General features: G+C 37.6%; 1 protein-coding gene across 1 annotated transcript in view; it reads right to left on the bottom strand.

Moving 5' to 3' along the window:
• The window catches only part of SATB1 (SATB homeobox 1), a 130,694-nt gene extending 115,695 nt beyond the window's left edge, over positions 1–14,999 (bottom strand). Inside the window, exon 1 of the mRNA XM_072153658.1 lies at positions 14,812–14,999. The gene's annotated coding sequence lies outside the window, so the exon portion shown is untranslated. The remainder of the gene's footprint in view (positions 1–14,811) is intronic.
• Positions 15,000–16,876: the final 1,877 nt, after the last annotated feature.

The raw sequence follows: 16,876 nt of genomic DNA, 5'->3' as shown, positions 1-16,876 counted from the left end.
CAGCGCACACTCTTGTCCGGTTAAAATCTTGCTTTATTGGTGCAACAATACATCGGTTGTGTTCACACTGAAGAAATAAATGATCGACGCGTTTCGGCTAAACAGCCTTAGTCTTGATCTCATATAACACATAAAATAGTGACCCTTTATATAAAACTAGCGAAGGTGGTCACGTGACCAAAATCGCAAACAAGGAGGGAGGGGAAAATAAATTTAACCCTTTCCCACAGGAAAATGTAGACATACTGCAAATACTAGATTAAATATAATCCATGGTCTAGATGTGTCTATACCATTAGGAGAAACATAGATGTTAAAATACATATTACAAGGTACATATTTATGTTAATAAATTGTTATCAGATCATGTCTATGGTTAATTCCTTTTGGTTGTCTGGTTTCTAAAACGAAGATCCAGTACGATTCTCTGTTCAAAAGTTTCTTTTGTAAATCTCCGCCTCTAGCGGGCTTGGAGACCTTTTCAATACCTGTCCATTTGAAACTGGATAAATCCCCTTCATGCACATCTCTAAAGTGTTTGGTAAGAGAGGAGACATTAAATGAGTTGTTTGTTACGTCTGACATGTGTCGTCTAATACAAACTTTAGCCGGACAGGTTGTACAGCCTACATATTGTATTTTGCACGAAGTGCAGGAAGCCAAATAGATGATGTTAGAGGTGTTGCAATTAATGTAGGTTTTTATGGGGTAGATATGCAAAGTTCTATATGAGGTAAAGGAATCCCCTTTACTTAATCATGTATTTATGTTTTTCTGACATGGGATTCTCTAGTAGTAAAAGCTAATAAATAAATAAATTAGTCTCTTTGTATTGGACCCCTGTAAGCAAATACGCTCAAAAGCTGACAAATCTGGAATACTAGAAGACCCCGATACATTTTGCAGAACCTGTATATCTCTAGGTACTTGCAGGAGCAAAATTCTCAGAGACTTACCTTAAGTCCTCTATCAGTCTGGTGGAGGGATGGGCCAAGTCTTTAATATAAGGTATAAGGTAATCCTAAGGTATGCCAATAACTAATAAAGAAGTTGGAGAGTTGCAGGAGACTTAATTAAATCACAGTTTACATCTCTGCCAAATGTCTCTAGAGAAGAACATAGGGGTAAGTAAGTTGTATGTCAAAGTGTGAAGAGAGTCCCCAGATTAAAACACGGGGATGGACAGGGACCAACCACCGGTCCTTCATCTAATTCCAATTATATGCATGGAAGGATGTCTAACAACCAAGTAGTGGAGATGTGCCGCATTATAATAAAGTGAGATACCTGGTAAATTTAACCTCAGCTCAGGCCTCTTGATGTATCCGGAGGGTGGCACCGCCACTGGGCAGAGCTACGCCAAGTCCAACCTAGTATAGTTTTGTGTAAATTTTGCAGGTTTTTCAAAATGACAACTGCATGCCCGTCCACTCCGAAGGCATGCTCTCTACACCACCTCCACACCCACATGTGTGGTCACTGTAAGAATCTTGCACAGTGGAAGAATTTCCCCCCCGAGATTGTATCATGCGTAAACTTGGGAAGTACTTACATTTCTATAGCGGGAATTCCTCAAAACTCAAAAAGAAAAATCAGTTGTCTAAGTTGTGAGATTTAAACACATGACACCATGTAACTGAATGATCCTACTAACTACTACTATCTGCTACCAATAACTAAACTAATAACATCAGCTGACACTTGTTATGGGCAGAAAATCTGCCTTTGTAAAGGAATCTGATCATGCTCTATGTAAAAGCTGAATCAGATTTTTTCATGCTGCAAATAAATGGGCCACCTACGATTATGTGGTGAGCTGTATATGGCCTCTGGGGCTTGTATTTTCCAAGTGTGATCTACTTTATTTATCCCATTAATATGTTGACATCAATGCAATGGGCTTTTCTTCATGTCCCTCTGATGGAAGACTTCTGTTTCCGTTATGTTATTTTTTTTATGGAAGACAAAAGCATACAAATTTTTGTTTATGGCTTTATGGGGGCTTATTTTTTATTTCTTTATGAAACTATTTTAATATTTCAAAAAGTGCAATGTAATTCTGGTGACTAATCTCTAAGATTTGTGGGGGATTAATCTCTAAAACAACATACGATATAACTGGATTTATCATTACTATACCACATTGCCTAGACAAAGGACATTCTCCACAGTTTATGTACTTGCTGCATGTTTAGTGAGTCCATTACATGTGTCTGACAAATGTACAGATTTTCAGCAACAATTGTATTGTTACCATAGATTATCTCCATGAGATGTGGTTATCAGGATACTTTGAAATACAGTGACAGTGATAAAAGGTTTGTGCCAAGAAAGGAAACTAAAATCCCTTGTTTATCCATATTTTTTCCAGTCTACAATCCAAGATAGATGAACTGTAACGACCACCAACCATTGCATTGTCACACTGCTGGTTTGGAGCCACTTCAAAGAATAATGTATAGATAGCAAGCCTCCATATATAATGTACGGCAACGATCAAGGTAACCTTCTTGTTAAGTCCAATTAAGCTGATTTAAAACCGCATTCTGTTTATTAATATAAACTTTATTTCAACCCTGACTACAAGGTCCTGGCTGCTGCAGCTCCATTTCTCCTGTTGTTAGGTGATGTTTCCTTAAAGAAAATCAACCATCAGAAAGCACTAATAAACCAGGGACACTCACTCATCGTTCCAGAAGGGTGTTACCAGTGCCCCTCTGTTATCGGTCTACACAGTCTATTACACTGTGCTTGAGCACTTCCCCCTTCCACCATCTTCTGAAACTTTCTCTACTGCAGCGACATTACATCAGGCTTAGGGACGGGGAAGTGCTGAGGGAGCAGAAGAGTAGGGTGAGACACTCAAACAGCCTGTAAAGGTGTTGCAAGACGGTTCTCTGGTAACACCCCCAGGAGGCCTCCAGGTTTGTTAGTATAATTTTAAAAGTTGATTTTATAAGAAAGGAGGCAATGGGCAAAAAATATAAGAAGATTACCAAGGTCATAGTGCCTGAATCTATATGTAAGCCTGGTCCATCATGCTTGATTTTGAAGGTAGATTTCCTTTAAAGGATAGGTCACCAATGTCACCCAGCCACTTGCCTCAGTGGTGCCCTCTACACATAGGGAATGCAAAAGGAATATTACCTTGCAAAAGCAGAATGTAAGTTGCAGCAGCCAACATTGGGTGGCTAATGCTGGAGCGGAAGGGTCTGCTTTTATTGCATTTAAACATTTATTTTAACTCAATGCCACCCAGTCAATAGGGTATTGAAGCTCTTCTCCGTTTATCTGACAGAAAATTAGTACTAAAAATTAATGCAAGAAACTATAGATTTTATCAGATAAAAGTGCCTCTTTTACCACTTTCTCCTTTTCTCCTCTTCTGCTCACTTCCTTCCTGACACTTTGAACTTAACTTTGCTGAATTCTGTATTAGAATACTAGGGAGCTATCTACCCTGATGGCCTTTTGTAGCGGGAACTGATTCACCTACCTGATACATAAATACTATATTTTTCGGACTATAAGACGTTTCTTACCTAAAATATCCCTGTTGGTTGCACTAAAGCTACTGCTTCATTCATACATTTACACACACAGCTCTGCATTATCCATACAGTTACACACACAGCTCAGCTATACACACAGAACTCCCCCCCCCTCACACACACACTTCCCCCCTTCCCCTATTCTCCTACTTCTTACCCTGTTCCAGCGCAGCATGTCCCCATTCTCGGCAGTATGAGGTGATGTAAGAAGCATGTGATCAGTCACATGCTTCTGACATCACCACAGGTCCTGTAGGACAACCGGGAGAAGGAAGAGCAGTGCGGAGGCTCTCCTCTCTGGGAGAGTGGGTGCAGCTCTATATTAGGGCATCACCTGATCTCCCTTACGGCGGTCAGGAGGGTCTGGCAGTGGTCAAATTGGTCAGACCAATTTATATAACAATTTATATCAATTTAGTTTCACACAAGTAAATCCACTGAATACTGCACAGTGCACATCATGTATATGGTGACAGCCTGGCATCTTCCATCACATGGAGGAGCAGGGAACATGTAATAAGTGGTAGAAATCATAAGTAAATCAGTTACATGAAGTCTATAGCCTGTGCTGTGTGAGCACAAAGGGTTAATCACTTATATGCACAGAGATCATACTGCAGATTACAAGATGGGGGAAGGGAGCAGCATAAGGACATGAGACAGACAGAATAAGTTCTGTAGAATCACAGACTGGGACGGCGGAACTTATAGGGAACAGGGGAGAACCTTTACCTCACTACTCTGCAGGAGACATCTGCATTCACTGTCTTGGACACATCCACCTCTGCTACATTCACAGTCAGCACCAGCTCCTTCCCTCCCATAAAACCAACCCAGAAACATTGTGCAAACAAGCTGCGGACTCATAGGGTTTATCCGCACATGGAGAGGAAGCAGCCATTGCAGTACTGAGGTAATCTGAGGGGAATAGCAAAGAAATTGCTGTATATAGGTAATGAAGATAATAGGAAAAGTTGTTTTACATCCTAAGAGCTATTGATTTGTGAAAAAACACTTACTCTTAAAGAGTAAATAGAAAATTGTTATATTCTGAATATTTAAAGGGGTTGTCTGAAAAAGCAGCTCTACAATGTGTTAAATTATGTAAAACCTAAAGAAACCTATAACCATTCCTATACCAACTGCCCATTCCTTGCTACTGGCACTCTGGTAAGGATGCACAGTTTGAGGGCAGGTCACTATTATTGCCAATCAGAATTTTAAGTGCTGTAGAGTAAAGGCTGTGCTAACAATCTTCTTGAAGTTATTGTGTAGGTCTTTTACATATAATGATTGGGCAGGAAACAGAATATTTGTCCTTGGTGAAGAAATACCTAGCTACACCTCTGCATTTACATCTTGTGGTAAACGTGTAGTTAAAAGTTCTTGTACAGGAACTATATGTACACTGCATACATGTGGTTTTATGAAAGTAACAGCTCTAGGAACATTTTCCAAGAACCCTCTGAACAGGGAAGGCTGTGGTGGAACTGAGACAAACATCTTTTTTTAATGAGACAAATTATATAACCTGGGGCCACTGTGGGTTGAGGGCACTGACTGAGCACCTACTATAGTTGCAGGTACTGTCGGTCATATACCATAATTCCCTATCCAGAATATCTGCAGTGCTACAGACTATTAGAGGAATATTTGGATGAAAGAGTTTGCTCGTTGAAATATACCCCAAGGAGCCTCCCTACTTAACCTTTCTATACTTTCTATACAGAAGACAGGACATTGCTAAAGTGTATATTATATATCACATTTCCAAACGTGCAGATCTCCTTCTACTGACTGCATTTACAGTCACATTTATGTGTGCAGATATATGAGGAGTGATCACACTTAAATGTGTTTGTGGCCAGGAGATGCAGAATTGCTTAAAGACTGTTATCAAATAATACTTCTCAATTATTGAATGTGAAAGAACAGATAAGTACCATGATAGAACTTTTTCTGGAAAGTGACACGCCATGAAAATGCAGTGTAAGGGCCAGTTTACACCTTAGTTACTATGTCAGTTTTTTTGGACCAAAAAATACGATTATGGTCAGTGAATTACGTACCTATGCAGCGTCCAGTTTTACGGACCATCCTCTGGGCAGAAGACGGGACTCCTATTATCATTAAGGATCACAAGGAGTTCCTCATTCATTGCTGTAATCATGAATACAGTTTAGTGCTGCTGTTTTGCAGGGAAGCAGGGGCTCCTTGAATCAAATATCACTGTATACAGAACACTGTATATGCTGTGATTCACAGATCGTCTGTTTTAGCCAGTATTGTGAGCCAAAACAGGTATAGAGACCACTGTTTTTAATATTAATAAAACAACACTGATTAAATAACTTTGCTGTGAACCGGACCTAATCTACAGGCACCATGTTTTAGATTTGTTGGTGCTGAGCAGTTGGATAAATAATTTTGCAAGGGAAAATTGTAAAAATTACAAAAACATGGTTATTACTAATTTATAAGTTTGCTCTTTTTATGCTTGGAGACAGTAAACTAGTTAGTGAGACAGACCTAGCGGTGACTGACAGCCCCCCATGTATGTTTATGCATATAGAAATAGCTGTCAATCACTGATAGGACCCCCAACTGGAGTAGATGATGATCTCTAAGTATAGAAAACCCCCAAAGATATAAATGAATAAATGAAAAGTTTTATTTTCCTAAAAACTACATAGGACTACACATATGCACTTAACCCCCCCCCCCACTTTATAACAATCTGCCTACATCTACTCTACATTTTCACACCACAAAGTTCCATTCTTAAAGCATTTATAGGCAAAATTTTAAAACTGCCAATTTTTATTATTTCACGCAAAATGCTAAACAATGCAACAATTTTTTGCAATTTCAGAGTGAACATTCGAAGGAGATTCAGTGGAATTGGAACTATTAATGAAGGAATTATAATTCTTACTGTATTTAGTGTTAAGTCTGGTAGTGCTGACAATGTCTAGAATCATGCACGCACAAATATATGTAGCAGCTAATCTCTCTATAAGACTCTGCATGCAGTCAGTTTTAACCACCTTACAACTCCAATAGAAGGCTATATCATTGCAAAAGCATACATTGTTCCTAGGCCCCTCTGATATTCTTTGGACAAGGGTGGAGAATGTATTGGAAATTTTTTTTCGAAACACAGAGAACAATCTTCATGTGAATGTCTCTCTATTCACTGTGTATAGGATGGATAAAAAAATAATGTCCTGTTTGGCAACCAAAAACCAACTTGGCTTACTGGTATTACTAACATGGTCACACACAGAATTCCCAGATTTCCCGTGTACCTGGAAACATGTTGGTGTCATATTTAAGATAAGGATCTCATCTTACACATCGCTTCAGGCTTGTGGAGATACAGGCAATTAAAAACGTAGTTGGAAATGCAAAATCCAATTCCTGTCATTTTTTTTAATAGGAACCTGTCACACTTTTTCATCTAATGACATTTTCCCATATTATTTTTAATACTGGTTCCACTCACTTTTAAAAGTTGATAAAAGTATACCCTGCCGGAAAACTGGATCGAGTCATTGGGGCATTGGATTCCCTTCTGTCATCATCATCACCATTATCTCCTCTGTTAGCGCTCTCCCTCTTCTTCCTTCCCCCCTCCATCATGCAGACGTGAGCTGATGGAACAAAGATTCAGCTAACAGACACATGAGGGAGAATGGAAGGAAGAGCAAAGATGATGACTGAATCCTTGTAACAGACTCAATGCAGTTTGCAGGCAGGGTATACTTTTATATACTTTTATAAGTGAGAGGAAGCAGTAATGTTAATTATAACAGCATATTGGGAATTAGTATTATATTAACAAGGCTAAAGGAAACTGTCATTAGGTGAAAATGTGTGTCCTGATGACAGGTTCCCTTTAACTGCCAGTATCTCCAGTTATGTAGATCAAAGAACCTTAAGCCTGATCCAATGGCACCAAGAGCATGTTTCTAGGTCCTATACAAACAAATAGAGGAACATCTGAAGTGACATTCCTGATGCAGCCTCAAAACTTGACTCATTTCAAAATATGACTCCTCTCTGCTCATCTTAACTTGACTTTGGAGGAGATTTTATATAGGTAAAAGGATGAGGCACAAATAGAGGGAATTCTAGAAATCTTCGTTAGTTACAATATTATGCAAATGACTTCTTGCAAACATTTCTGTTATTTATTTAACTACATTTTGTTTGTGAATCTAACATATATTTACATAGATTGGTTCTTTGTTATTCATTATGCAAATGCATTATAGGCAGATGTATATAGAGAAGTCATTAATGTCCGTTTCTCTGCCAGGAAAAGAGATCACTTTGTCTCCCACTGTTGTTGACACAATAGAATCCATAGAAAGAACTTGTGGGATTTGATGGGGATACAATTTTTTATGCTTTTTTTACACAATTGCAAAACTGCAAAGAACAATGACAATAAGGAGAATTGAACTCATTGGCAGCCTATATGTTGATCATCTCTCAAGAAAATTAGACAAAGTTTCCATTACAAGCTATAAACATTCCATGTGCTTAATGTATTAACCCCTTCAAAAATAACAACAGAATTCCCCTTTTATATGAGTCATCTTAAATGAAAGATTTCATTGCTTTTGTGCTTGTCTTGCATATTTAAGTACATTAAAGGGGTATTCTCATCTGGGCATTCACATTCAGTTTGATAAATCTGCCATATATAAACATTTCTTCAATTAGATGTTATTAAAAAAAATGTTCCTGTGTGAAGATAATTTTCCATAAATGTAGTCATTTTGTCCCTTAGAAACGAGATAGCTTCCTCGGATACGGCCACCTCTGCTGGAGGGATTGCACAAATAAACAAATTGTTTTTGTATATGAAATGTCCGGGATTTACTACATGACCCACAGCCGTCCTGTGGTAATGATTGCTGAATCCAGGAGGTCAGACAAGATTCAATAGCTCATGTCTGGCCACCGCTGCCAGAGTGTGACGTGGTCGTATCCGAGTAAGCTATCTGGTTTCTAAGGGACAGAATGACTACATTTATGAGAAATTATCTTCACACAGGAACATTTTTTTTAATAACATCTAATTGAAGAAATGTTTATAAATGGAAGATTAGTGAAACTGAATGTGAATGCCCAGGCGAGAATACCCCTTTAAGTCTCCTCAATCTTCTCACTCTATGATCTGCTATGAAGTGTTCACACTGGTAAGACTCTGTATAATTGTAGAAGCAAATTATGGGATGGCCAAAAAGATACACATCATCATCCACCATTACATGGTCTCCACCATCCTATCTCTACTAAAACTTTATCTCTGCATATCAGGTAATTTCTATGAATGGATGATGCTTACTATTAATTGGATATAAGTCAGAACTGGTATATTTTGTAAGTGGAGCTCCAGACTTTTCAGCCCAGTTTATGAACAAGGATTAACAATAAAGCTTCATAGGAGACACCTTTGATAACTCTTATGTTGATCATTGCAGCCTAAATTTCAATAAATCACCAGCATCCAGAGAGCTTGACCAGATGTCACAGTGGCCAGAGAGGCCCGTCTGTAACTAGAGCTCATCTGTAAGTCTGGTGTTTCAAAGTTGGGGCCTATATTTGTGGACCCTTCACGTGGGCACCATATTTGGTGCAATCCTTTTGTAATAGAAATTGGAGTATGTGCTGCACATTTGTTTTGTGACTTATTAAACACTGTGTATACATATACCAATTGTGTCTGGCCAGTAGTTTTATGCCAGAGTCAAACACAACTGATGAGTTTCTGGTGCACTGGAAGAATTTTAGGGTGAGTATAACCAGATCAGTAAATGCTGCATGTAGCCCTGGTTTTATGCCCTGGTTTCTAAAAAAAAAGGCTTTTAAATGACATCTACCACAAGGATCAAAGATTGTAAACCAAGTACACTTACATACTAGTATGGCCCCCTCTGGCCCCTCTGGCAGGATCTGCTCTTCTTTGAGCTTCTTCTGCCTGTGTTTTTACAAAAAAAGGCTTTAAGAATTATGCATATGAGCTGTATGTTAATGGCGCATGGAGCCCCTCGGACTAATTTGCATAATTTTTAAACCGTTTTTTATTAAAAACTATAGAAAGCTAAAAGAAGACCAGATCCTGCCAGAGGGGGCAAACACTGACATACTAAAACAGGTTTCAATAAGATGTTGGATTATATAGAATCTCTATTAAAAAAGCAAGAGAGGAGGAATGTATCTAACCACAACTAAAGGACTGAAAACTAGAAATACGGACTACTAAAGAAAGCTGCTGGAAAATTAAATATGAAAGTCATAAAAGTCATATAATGACCATTAAACCATATCACTGATCTCAGACGAGGTAGATCTATATATGAAGGGTTAAACAGATTTGTGCATACAAAGTTGAACCTCTTTGAGATGACTTCTACGAATTTTACCGAAACTAGAGGATGATGGGCAATATGCATGATACATGGACTAACTGACAATCTGTTACATGATAACTGGTGAGGGAAAAGGGGTCAACATTTGCATTAAAGTAAATGTAAGAAATGTATCATTGCATGGGTGAAAGGAATTCATCAAGGTACACACCTATGCCAGCCAAATTTACTTGGAGAACTGTGTAAACCAGTTCAAGTAAATGTATATTTGACCTACATACTGTAGCAAACCTGTTGACATCACTTCTAAGTCTGGTCCAAAAAGGCTACAAACCACCAAAAAGCATATAAAATATATTTAACCTAAAAATAACCCACATTACCCAAAAACAGGTCATGGTTACCAGTACTTTTATCATTTTTATAAAGACACAACAACATTTGAAACCCTCAACATGTCGTTGCTTAAATCTATAGACAGAATTTTGCTTCAGTTATACAACAGAGCTGAAAGGAAATACAATATAAAACAATGTTATTATAAAGCACACGAATGACCACATTCCATCTGACTGCCCATGCACTTATAATAATAGAGTTCTTCATACAAAGAAATACTGTTCAATACATATTTCGACTTGTGGGACTGGGGAAGAATGTATTCCTGTAAGAAATAACAGACTTTTCACACCCAACTTTTTTTTTACAGCTAGAACAATGCTCAGCTTGCAATCCTTTTGTTTCAACAGATGAGGATTTATTTATAAAATGTATTAGATTATTAAGAATTAGCTCGAAACTAGTCAGTTATTAGTATCTTATTCTATTCTATATTAGTACTGTATTTATTTGTCCATCATCTATTGATTTATTTATCTCCTGTGATCTATCTATAGAGAAATAGGCAGCAATCCGGTAGCATTTAAAGGTGAAGCTCAATGCAAAGTTTTGGTGTGTTACCACATATGATTTGAGTTGCATATCTTACAATGGGGAGGTAAATCTAATTATTATAGGCGTTTTTATGCCAAATGTAGATTATAATATATGTGCACTTGTATTGTGATATCTGTATTAGATCAAATACAATTATGCACTGGATATTATATATCTGAATGTTTCTTCTCTTGTTATGTAAGCAAATTTGCCATGATGAGCCTTTTATATATACCTGCTGGGTCCACTTATATTTTGCTTGAAAAAAATGTAACTTACTGAAACATTGCTGTACTTAAATAAACCTCACCTTTAATGACTACTGGATAATGGAGTGCTGCCTGTTTCTTTGCGCATGTTTACTGGAGGCCCTGCCTGGACCTACTTTACATTGTGCTGCCTTGGATTTACTGAGGCACATGTATCAGGGATTGAACGCCTGAAATCTGGCATACAAGCCGGAAAATAGGTGCAATAGGAGGCGTCATCTCCATGCCAGATGGCCGTTAATGGGTGTAAATGGGGGGGGGGGGGGATTGTCGGAGTCTAGGGTGATGGACAAGTGTCTTTTTTCAACCGTATAAACTATGATACTATGATCAAACCAGTCAGTCAACATTTATTTAAAATTACCCATCTTTGATACAAATCACCTATCTAGCTACTATGAAGTTTTACCAAACTATTGGATAATAGCTTAGATAATTAATATTCTCTTGAAATGATCTATCTTCAGTATCTGTCTATCTATCTTGATCTCTACTAAGTGCTCGCTCACATTCGTGTTGTGTTTCACATCCGTGGTTCAATGATTTCCACGGATGCCACACAAAGCCATTGATGTCTATAGGAGGTTTCACTTTGGCTTGTATTTTCACTGATCTGTTGTCCGTGGAAAAAACTATGAAACATGTCTAAATTTTAACCGGATGCGGATCACGGAAGGCAATAAAAGTCTTTGGGTCCACAAAGAAACTGATGGAGCATCAGGTTTTTTTCACTGATGAGGGTGAAAAACCAGGTGTGATGTTTTCAAAGCAATGTTAGACCTTCATCTTTTTTTTTTGTGGACACGGAGACAAAATGGAAGTGAAAACAGAGATAAAACTGTTGTCAACACACACGCAGTAACAATGTGAAAGAGCCCTAAAGGTCTTCAATAAGACAACCAATACCAACTAAGAAGAGAATTGAGCTGATAACTTTATACATTATATATATTTACTGCCTTTGTAATAGGATCATCACTACTTGAATAGCCTGTGTCCTACTACAAGTCAAATTCAAAAAGTTCCTAAACCAAGTCCTAGAGTTTCCTACATACTGCACATACAGCACGCTGGGTAAATTTAGCTTGTGTTGAATGTAATTGTTATTCTCGGTAGAATGTCACAACGTATATACACAAACCGCAGCCAAGGCTGTAATATTGTATAAACGACATATTCTGTGCAATGGAAGCATTTCAAATATGTCACCTCAACATATCCTGCATAACATTTATTGAAACAGTAGCCACACTTTAATGAGAAATATGACAAACACGTAGTCACATGTAGCATTAAACATAATTATGTTACATACTGTATATGAAAGTAAGGAAAAGTTGTGATAAAGCTGGTCAACTCAATAAATTTTGCATACAGTCAAATGTGTGGAATGTCCTACAGAGAGTCCAAAAGTGGCATTTATGTTGCAAGTATTGACAGGCATTGGCACCTAGTGGCTATCTTGAGTTATTATACTGTGGTTATTATGAGACATTTAGTAATGTTGATGATTTTAACAATTAGTGAACACCACAGTCTACATGACAATTAAAGGGGTTGGCTGCTTTCAGCAAATAATTGATATGTGTCAGGAAAAGTTATAAAATTTTCCAATATATTTTCTGTATTTTCTGTATCATTTTTAAGATCTTTGCTTGCTTTCCACCATAGAAAGCTTCTATGATTATTTCCACTGGATAGAAATCTGTCCCTGGTCACACAGGTGCACGGCTCTTTATATATCACAGAGAGTAACCAGATCGGTGTGATATAACGAGCCGTGCACTTGTGTGACCAGGGACAGATTTCTATCCACTGGAAGTGGACAGCAAGCAGAGATCTCAAAACCCATGAGGAATGGATACATGAAGTATATTGGAAAATTCTATAACTTTTCCTTACACAAACCATATCAATTATTTGCTGTAAGTGGACAACCCCTTTAAATATATTGCAGAAGAAAGTCTCCTTGTGGATGTACCCTAACTATTGATACATAATAATCCAGTAGTCTTATCATAGCTAAGTGACGGATCTTCTAAAATGATATCCTCATAACAAAGTATAGACGATGTAAAACTATGCAGACACGAGATATGATGCAAAGTATTAATAGATTGTTAACTTGGAGAACTGATTGTCACGTGAAACATACTGCTTGTAAATGTCTAGTATGTTTGGTTACATTTGTGCTTATTTTAAAGAATCTTATTCATGTTTTAAAGTTTTTTTTTTTGCAGTTTTTAAATCCAAATCCAGGTGTGTATGATAAAGTGGGAGAACACATAAAAGAGTATTAGTTCAGTAATGTTTCACCCACTCCTGCTTATGGCTATAAAAAGTACATGTAAGAAATTGAAAAGTGTGAAAATAACCTGATATGAATTGGTCACTTTATGTTATTTCTCTAGATAACTTATATTAGATTTTTTCTCACATTGTTTACAGTGTTTAAAAAGTGCATGTATGCATAAACTTTTTTCCCTAAGCAAATAAAGTATCAGGTCCCTTGGGACTCCGAAATATGTTTTTTCTTTTGTTTTTCCTACAAATCCGGTAGATGCTTGTAAATTCATTAACCCATTATTCTTCTGTCTGCTTGTAAAGTAAATCAGGAGTGTGTTCTCAACTTATACTTGATCAAACTATGATGTCAGTTAGTAAATCTCTTCTTACGTTATAATGCAAAGTTGTCACTTTAGGATGAGTACATCCACACATTCGCAGTCATAATAAGACTGTTGTGTCTTCCAATTCTCATGAGATATTGATATATCCCTGCTAAGACCTGTATAAAAAACAGCATAGCTCATGCTCTATTTAAGTTATGATACAATAAAGCCCTGAGTACTATTAACTGACATGTGCTTACATATTATTAACCATACTGTGATCTACATCTATAAGGTATGTATAGGGTCACTGAGGTAGCAAAACTTAGGTTAGCCCCATAATAACTATGAAGAAATCTTTGCTTCATCTTAGCTTTCTAAAAATATGTCTAGGTTATATGGCTGCTTGAGAAACTAATGTGTATGGGTGTTTGTTATTATTATTGATTGTGATATCAATATTAATATTGATTGTGATAATATAGATTGTGAACTCCACCTGGGACAGAGATCCGAAGATCCCAGAGATGCAGAATACGTTGATGATTTATGGGTAATAAAAAATGCAATATATATGTTGAAAAGTGTAAACCATATATTATTATTATTGTTAGTATTAACTTCATTGTTATATAAAGTGATGTTGTAAGTTGCTAAATATAACATTGTCCAATGATACATGTCAACACAAAAATAACTGGGCTGAACACTACAGACAGACCAAACATGACCCATGTGTCATACAACCCTATAACATCTAGTAGGCAGATAAAGGATCTCAGTTATAAGCTCTGGTATCAAAGTACATGAGGAGATGACAGTGACACAATAGAACACACACCCATAGCTAGTGTCACAGTGTATGGAAGCGCTGGCAGTGCCATGCTTCTGTGTGCAGGTGCCATGTACAGAGCTGGCATGGCCAGTGATGACCTCTCCTCAAAGTACTTGGGTGAGTTAGTCCAGAAGCAGATACATCCCCTCCCTCCTGATATGCCTGATGCCATTGTATAAAGCTCCCTCTGCTGCTGCAGAACCTGGTTACACACATTTACTGTACCTTGGGCAGCAGCAGGGTCCTTCCTCTGAACTTCACTTTCTTGTTTCTTTCTCCATCCACTTGTATTGGGGGACTGGATAGTTTCTCTAGATTTAGAAGGATATTAGTAGATAAAGAGAAGAGCAGATGAGCAGGGCTGTTGTTATCTCCCCTGAGCCCTGTGACAGTGTGATGTGCCTCCTCTCCTGCTGCCTGGGTGTAGATTCATACATAGATAGACTATGTGTGTGCTACAGGGGAGAGGTGTGAGCCTGATAGCACCTCACTGATCCGCCCTGTGCACCTCCCAGTCTCCTGCCTGACACATAACACAAGGCTGCAGGGGCATCACTAATGTCACCTGTCTCACCACCCACTTCTTATCATGATGGCACTGTGCCAGGTGATGATGAGTATAATGCATTCATCTTCCAGCTAGTGATCTCACTCTACCCTATAACCTATGGCACTATGTTAATGATGTGCAGTGTTCACCCTGATAACATCTTGTCTGCACCTCTATTCTGCAGGAGAGAAACTGTATCTGTCACTCCCAATACCAACTTATATGAGAAGTATTCAAGACTAGGCACAAGCTCCAGGGCGCCCCCCAGGGGAAAGAAGAGAGCTTGATTCAGTGATATAAGAAGGCTGCTGTATACAGCTAAAATGTGAACTGTATGTAACCTGTGGTTAATGAAATGACATACCATCCTTAATCTGAGAGGGGGGTGAGAACTGTGCCTCAACCACTTCCCGCAACCTGACCTAGCTGCTCGCAGTTACATGAACAGTCTTCACTCTTAAATTTATATTGGGTACTACAGGTCCTTAGCTTTACCCATTTTTTTTTTTACTAGGGTTGTAACCATTCTCTAAAGGGAGAGTACAACCTTTTCTTTCTTGTCACCTTCAGTTAGGTGAGAATGAGAAGATAGAGATACTTTTATTACTGACTGAAAGTCTATAAAAATCCTGCTAGAGTCTTGCTTCTATCTATCTACTATCTATCTATCTATCTATCTATCTATCTATCTATCTATCATCTATCTATCTATCTATCTATCTATCTCCTATCTATATATCTATCTATCAATCTCCTATCTATCTATCTATCTATCTATCTATCTATCTATCTATCTATCTATCAATCTCCTATCTATCTATCTATCTACCTATTTATCTCCTATCTATCTATCTATCTATCTATCTATCTATCTATCTATCTATCTCGTATTAATCTATCTATCTATCTAAATAAAGTAAAAAGCGGGCAGCACTCCGTGGTTCCAATTTCAAAATAAAAGGTGAACTTTATTGAACAAGTGGTGATGTTTTGGTGTATAACACCTTCATCAAGAAACTAACAAGTGACCCACATTTAATATAAATAGCAAAACATAGTAGTTGATTAGCATAAAGAGGCATGTGCAAGTACCTGTGCAATATTGTGTAATTCATCATTGTACAAACATATTAAGAAAATACATCAAAAGGTAAAGTGCATCAATTTCAAATACATATGTATAACAATATCATTTTTTGCTGTACAATTATACAGTACAAAGTGTAATCATAAAGTGTACAAGTGCAACAACAAGGGGCGTAAAAAAGGGGTTAAAAGGATCTCTAGTGATGATGCAGCTCTCAACAGGGATCTAAATAACATGGAAAATGTTATAGATAACATAGACAGACAAGACTTACTACACAACAAATTACACAGAGAGACAACCAAGAGAATTCCCTTTGTCACTACATATAATGAATGATATGAGTCATGAAATAAATAGGATTGTAAAAAAACACTGGCCGATCCTACACACTTGAACGCCTTGTCTGTCTATCCATCCATCCATCCATCCATCCATATTAGCTCTTTGAATAAACTACGTTTCCATAGGCTTTGGACACTACTTGAGGTTTAGAATTCCTTTAACCCTCTACAGATAAAAAATTATAATGATCCTCTTTTGGATGTGTCATTTTCTTTTGGATTTTTTTTTTATATCTCCTCATCATAACTCTAACATGGCATAAAAAGTCAGTCATATCTGTAGCTGAAATCACAACTGCTTGTAAAAAC

The sequence above is a fragment of the Engystomops pustulosus genome, chromosome 5 (assembly GCF_040894005.1).
Source record: "Engystomops pustulosus chromosome 5, aEngPut4.maternal, whole genome shotgun sequence".
NCBI lineage: Eukaryota > Metazoa > Chordata > Amphibia > Anura > Leptodactylidae > Engystomops > Engystomops pustulosus.
Note: the sequence above shows the minus strand (reverse complement) of the source record. Positions and strands in the feature narration are given on the sequence as shown.